The 6,000-nt window shown below is 37.8% G+C and overlaps 1 long non-coding RNA gene across 1 annotated transcript in view; it reads right to left on the bottom strand.

The window, feature by feature from the left end:
• LOC144329717 (uncharacterized) overlaps window positions 1-6,000 on the bottom strand; it is a 273,662-nt gene that overhangs the window by 138,018 nt on the left and 129,644 nt on the right. The window lies entirely within an intron of this gene.

Below are 6,000 nucleotides of genomic sequence, written 5' to 3' on the forward strand. Positions count from 1 at the left end.
TCTACAGAGGCAATGGGTCCAACTTCTGCAGAATGTTTTTTTCTATCTAGCAGTAATTTAAGCAGTGTGAAAACCTGTGCAAATGCTCTTTTGGGTCATTATACTTTTGCACATCATCCATAATATATTTGGAGCTGGTAACACATTAGCCTTGTTAAATTTATTGGCTTTTCACAACTCATTTTTGAAAACATCCACACTTTATCAAGGCTGCTCCTTAAATCTAACATATTTATCATAAGGAATTTTATTTATCAAATTTTATTTGCTGTCAAGGGAGACCGACATGAATACCATGTTTAAAAAGATGTCGATTGATGTGAGAAAAGAAATGCAAGTCCTGGGCTGGAAGCTCAGTGGGTTGGAGAAATGTAAACGTCCCCTACATTTTATCTTCACATGACAAAATGCATTATGGTCAAAATAGGATTGTCTCTAAATTGCAGCTTTCTAACATTCTAAAACCTGCATAATATAAGCCAATGCTTTTGGTTAGGCTTTTGAAAAAATTTAAAAATTCCTTGAGGAACCATTTTGTCATAAACGCTACGAGGTCATTGTAAGCCTCTTCTTTCTTACAACACTCTTTTATATGTAGTTATTTCAGATACATTAAAGCCAATTACAATTACCTTGGCTATATCAAACAACACCTCCTTACACAAGAAGGACGTGATGTATGGGGTGCAACATATACTGGTGTCAAAAGCAAGTTATTTTCATCAGACAATTAGAGTTGTCTTTGACATCAGGCCTACATTTCCCACCAATTAGTACAAACTGCAGGGTGCAATTCTAGAATTCTGCAGTGCTAGCAGCCAGTGCTACTAAGTGGAATTTAAGGCATTTAAATGCTGTAAGGTCCAATAAATATTCTGCTTTAACTTCCATTGGTTCAAATCAATAGTCTGTGTTGTCTGCACATCATTTTTCCTCAGCAAGAAAGTGCATATGGATTTTATTTTTTGTTGGATATTAATTCTTCTTGCCAATAAAATGCTTAATTTTCATTTTAACTCTGTCTCTCTGCTGCACGCCACTGAGCTGCGTATCAGGCCACACTTACAACCACTAGTGGGGGTAGAGGTGAATGTCAGTGGAAGACTTCTATAGAAAGGAAGTGCTCCGGAGTGAAAAGTAAAATTGACTTTTTATTTTTGTATTCTGTTGAGTTGTATAATTACTTTATATTGTTTAAAATTATTATATTGCTGAGGTAAACACCATGTAAGCAAACAATGAGCATTGCTCAATTTTTTTGAGGATTTGATTTCTCATTTGAGAATCATATGAAAGAAAACATATGTGACTATAGGCTACTGAGACTAAGGAGAAGATGCGTAGATTAACCAGTTGTTTTGCCTAACTGGCATCTATAAGCTAGGCTGCCTCATTTTTATTTACAAAATCAACCAGATTGATCAGCTGTTTTGGCAACTGTTAATATGTTTGCGTCTCATCAGTTTCCAGCATAACACCAGACTTTTTTTTTTTTTTTTTTTTTTTTTTTTTTTTTTTTTAAGGAACAGTATACAGCCAGGTCTTTAACTGGCTTACCCTCACATATCGTCGTCTTAATTTATGTTACTTAGGAGATTTAAGTATTTTCCTTAAGTTTCAAGATTTCAAATTTATATAGTCAACCATACTTTTTAGGCATTGTTTCCAGAGTTCAAGTATTGCCCTTTCAGCTAAGTCACCTGAGAGTTTTATAAAGAAATGCACAGCTCGCTGTCTGTATCTGTGGGTTCTGTATGAATGGGTTCTGCATCCCTGGATTTAACCAACTGAGGATTTAAAATATTTGAAAAAAAATTGCATCTGCACTGAACATGTACAGATTTTTTCTCGTCATTATTCCCTAAACAATACAAAAACTATTCACATAGCATTTACATTGTATTAGGTAGTGTAAGTAATCTAGAGATGACTTGAAAGCATACAGGAGGCTATGAGTAGGTTATATGCAAATACGCTACCTTTTACACAAGAGACTTGAGGATCTGCTGATTTTGGTATCAGCAGGTGTCCTGGAACCAGAGTCCCCCACGGATACGAAGGGACGGTTGTACAAAAAGAAGAGATGGCCTCATTTTCAACTGGGATCTAATACCCCTCCCCAAACACCAAGAGTATGAAGCTCTCCAAAATTATTCTTCTTAAAAAAGTCCTCTCAATGGGAGAGGACTCTGTTAGGTGGCATTGTAAGTTATGGGCCACGCGGTCTGTTGTAGCTGTACAAGATTGTAGGTGGAACACAGAGTCCACGTGGAGAGTAAGGGAGAAAGATTCTGCAGAGTTGTTCAACAACACTGTGTCCAACGCAGACTAAGGCAGTTCACCTCTCCTCCTAGAAGAGATTTTCATACTCTCCAAATCCCTTCTCTTTTTCCTCAAGGATGTTTATAAGAATTTTGGAAAGAATATTATACAAATAGAGCTTAGCCCATACACTAAAAAGAAGTGGAAAGACATAATCGGTCAAAGATGGGTATTGGTCATTTGTTTGTTTATTCATTTAGTGTTTATTGAGGAACTACTGCGAGTGTGACAATGTGGAGATGAATCAGAAGTGGATCCTGACCTGAAGAATTTGTGGTTTAGTGCATCTGAAAGAAGCACATAAATAACTACAGTACAATATAATGTCTGATTAGTGCCACAAGGAAGTCACAAGAGGAAATGCTACAGGAGTGTTCAGAAAAAAAGGTGAATACTTGAATGGACAGTCAGATAATTAGCCATTCCACTCATGGTCTGAGTGGTTTTTGATCCAGTCCCTTGGTGTTTCAATTTCTTTCCACTGCCAATATTAGGGAACGATAGTTGTTTTAAATATGAAACAGTATGTGTGAATAATAGTGAGTTTCTCTGCATTGAAGTGTCAATTTAAGGTGTTGTATTTCTAGTAAATGAACCACTTGCAGTGGTTGCAATATAAAACATACCTATCAAAAGGGAATATACTTATAACTCCTTGATCATCGATAATTGTTCAAATTGCTCCACTTTGGGCAAAAATCAACCCAGAAAAGAGAACTTTATCCCCCAAATTTGTCACATTATGCCTAACAAAACCTGATAGCAGACTAGCTTCAAAGATAAAGACCTTAAAGTCATAGTTGAACAAGAGATAGGAACTGTCTCTTTCTCCTAGGGTTTGGGGCAGGGCGTAGCTAGGTCTATACAGGCACCCCCTTTTCCCTTCCTAGAGTAAGAGGAAGCAAATGTCATCATGTGATTCAGACTTCACTTGTTGTAATTATTTCCAGCATCACTCACTATCTGAAATCTACCAGAGCACCTAACCAGGCATTGCATTTAAGAGTTACAAGCATTATTAAATCGAGTTTATGAGTCTCAATATTGTAACCACCCTGCGCCATAACCTGTGGTTCGAAAGACATCCTAGTAGCCATCACCCTAAACTCAGGCCCCTGAGAGAGGGGAAAGCAGTGGTTTTACGAAGCAAACTATGGCTGCAACTTTACTGTCATTTTAGCTCTTCCTCAAATTTTCCTTCTCCCAGAATACTCTTATGGAATCTCATCAGTGCAACAGCTTCCTTTCGAGTGGCACTGAGTGTATCTTTCCAATGGTGCATGGAGTATATAAGCTCATAACACCCATTAGCATTAATGGGAGTTATCCGTGTAAATCCCCTCACATCGATTAGAGAATAGGCCCCTTTTGATTTTAGAAATCTTTCCTGTGAGGATTTCCCCTGTGTCTAGTATGGGCATATAAATGGCCATTTTATTGTATTAAATATGTATCACATCCATCATTTTTAATGCTGTGCTGTGATGAAGGCTTCTCAGTTCTGGGATCAGTTCAGAAAATATTTAAACTTGGCAAGCTAAACAAGCCTCAGCTAAGAAAGCCTAAGGGCCCCATTCAGAGGAACATTATCTACCATTTATGTTTGATTTAAAACACACACACACACACACACACACCCCGCACACACACACATCACGCACACACACACACCACACACACACACACAACCCCACACACACCCCACTGAAATTACTCAGAAAAAAAGTGTGGACAACATTGTTTTTGACTAAATTACAGGCTTTTAATATTCATTAGCAGTGACTTTTCCATTATTCAGCCAAGAATATCTGTACACAAACCAAAACCAAGAGAAGGAAATTTACAAACAACTGCTGGGATTTGTTAACAACAAAATAATACCAACTATAGAAGGTCCACTTAGGTTCTGACCTAAGGTGGCTCTGTTGAGTGATTCTCTCCCTGATGACAACATTCATGTAGAGATGCAGGGTGGAAAAGAAATAAAATCCATATTTTCCCCATTGTTATTTTATGAGTTGTAACTTTGCTACTAGAGAGTGGCTATTTGTAAGACTTTGAAAGCAGAGGCAGTGTGACATTGTCCAGGGGTGTAGACTGAACGCATCCTTTACCGACAGACCTATCTTAGCCTTTAGATGGTTTTGCTTTCTTCAGCTAACCACAGTTCCTACCACTTCCAATTGTATTGTAGCACCTCTCTTCCCACACATTCCCCTGTTTGCACAGTAAGCCTTGGAGCTTGACCACAAGAGTTTGATTCTGGCACTGCCCTTCCTAGATGTTTGTCTCTAGGCAAGCTACATAGACTCTCTGATCCTTAATTTCATTCTCCGTAAAATGGGAAAATAATGAGTTTGTGCAAGATTGTGGTCAGAATAACATGAGTTAATGTTCATGAAGCCCTATCTCAGACTCTGGCACAGAGAAGGTGTTCAACATATGGTAGACATTATTACAAAATAAGTATGACATTCTTATAAATGGGATGTGGGAACAGGCTTTAGAATACATGTACTTACTGGATCAGTCAATACTGTGGGTAGGATTTCTGGCCCTACTGAGGTATAGGAAATGTCAAGCGAACGTCAGCCTCACAGGTCTGAAGAAGCAGCCCATTTCTCAACTCTAGCTTTAAAAGCACATTTACATTTTACACAGTACAGAGACCAATGGAAATCCCATCTCATTAGCATATATCTCTGACCACGTATTTTTTTGGGGGATAAGTATGTCCTTACGGTAAAGCTGTTGCAGCCAATAGGAGAAAAACAACCTTGGTTTTGCGAGAGCGAAAGTGCAGCTATGAATGTCCAACTACCACTTCCTTTGTTAGGGAAAGGATTAGTATGGCTGCCTCCTGCTTTTTACATTGACCAGATAATGCTTCATATAAGTTATAGTTTGGCTGGATGCATTCAATTCATTCAAGGGGTTTATGTGTGATTATATGTATTCAGTATTTCTTAAATAGATCTTAGCTTATTCATCTTTTCTTTTTCTTCCTTTTATTTTCTCCATGCTAGGAATTCCTTTGGGTCTCTAAGAGAATGTTGACTTACTGGATCATCTTTTAGACTCCTCCTTATAATGTATTAACTCTTGCTGAATTAATTGATTCTCTTTTTAATCAGCTGATAAAGAGAACGTCTTCAGTTTTTCTTTTTCTTTTCCCTTTTTTCCTTTTTTTTTTTTTTTTGAGAGGTGTATTCAATTTACACTTAAAACATATTTCACAGTTCTGGCGTCATCACGTACTTTAAAAGTCTCTGTGGCCTTTTCAGACCTTTATTCCCTTCAAGGCTTTTACAATGAAAGGAGACTTCCAACCATGTCCAGCAAGTCATACCAGACAGCATTACGTAGTGGAAATCGGTGACATTTACAGAAAAGGAATATTAGGAGGACATTCGTGGGCTTATTTGTTAAGATTAATGGGTTAGGATTATTAAAGATCTAGTTTTTCATATGTATACATGTGGGTATGTAAAGATGGGGGTTGTGGATGGAGGAGAGAGGCAGGATTTAAGAAGACAAAGGCCTAAGGCAATTTACATTAGGGTTTACAATGGTTTTGCTGCAAGCATGCAGAACTAACTGGGTTTAGATTAAGGCAGTCTAATTAGTGTCATGTCAAACTGGCAGTGATCATAAGACAAGAGAGAGGTCACTCTTGTC

The sequence above is a fragment of the Macaca mulatta genome, chromosome 7 (genome assembly GCF_049350105.2).
Source record: "Macaca mulatta isolate MMU2019108-1 chromosome 7, T2T-MMU8v2.0, whole genome shotgun sequence".
Taxonomy (NCBI): Eukaryota; Metazoa; Chordata; class Mammalia; order Primates; family Cercopithecidae; genus Macaca; species Macaca mulatta.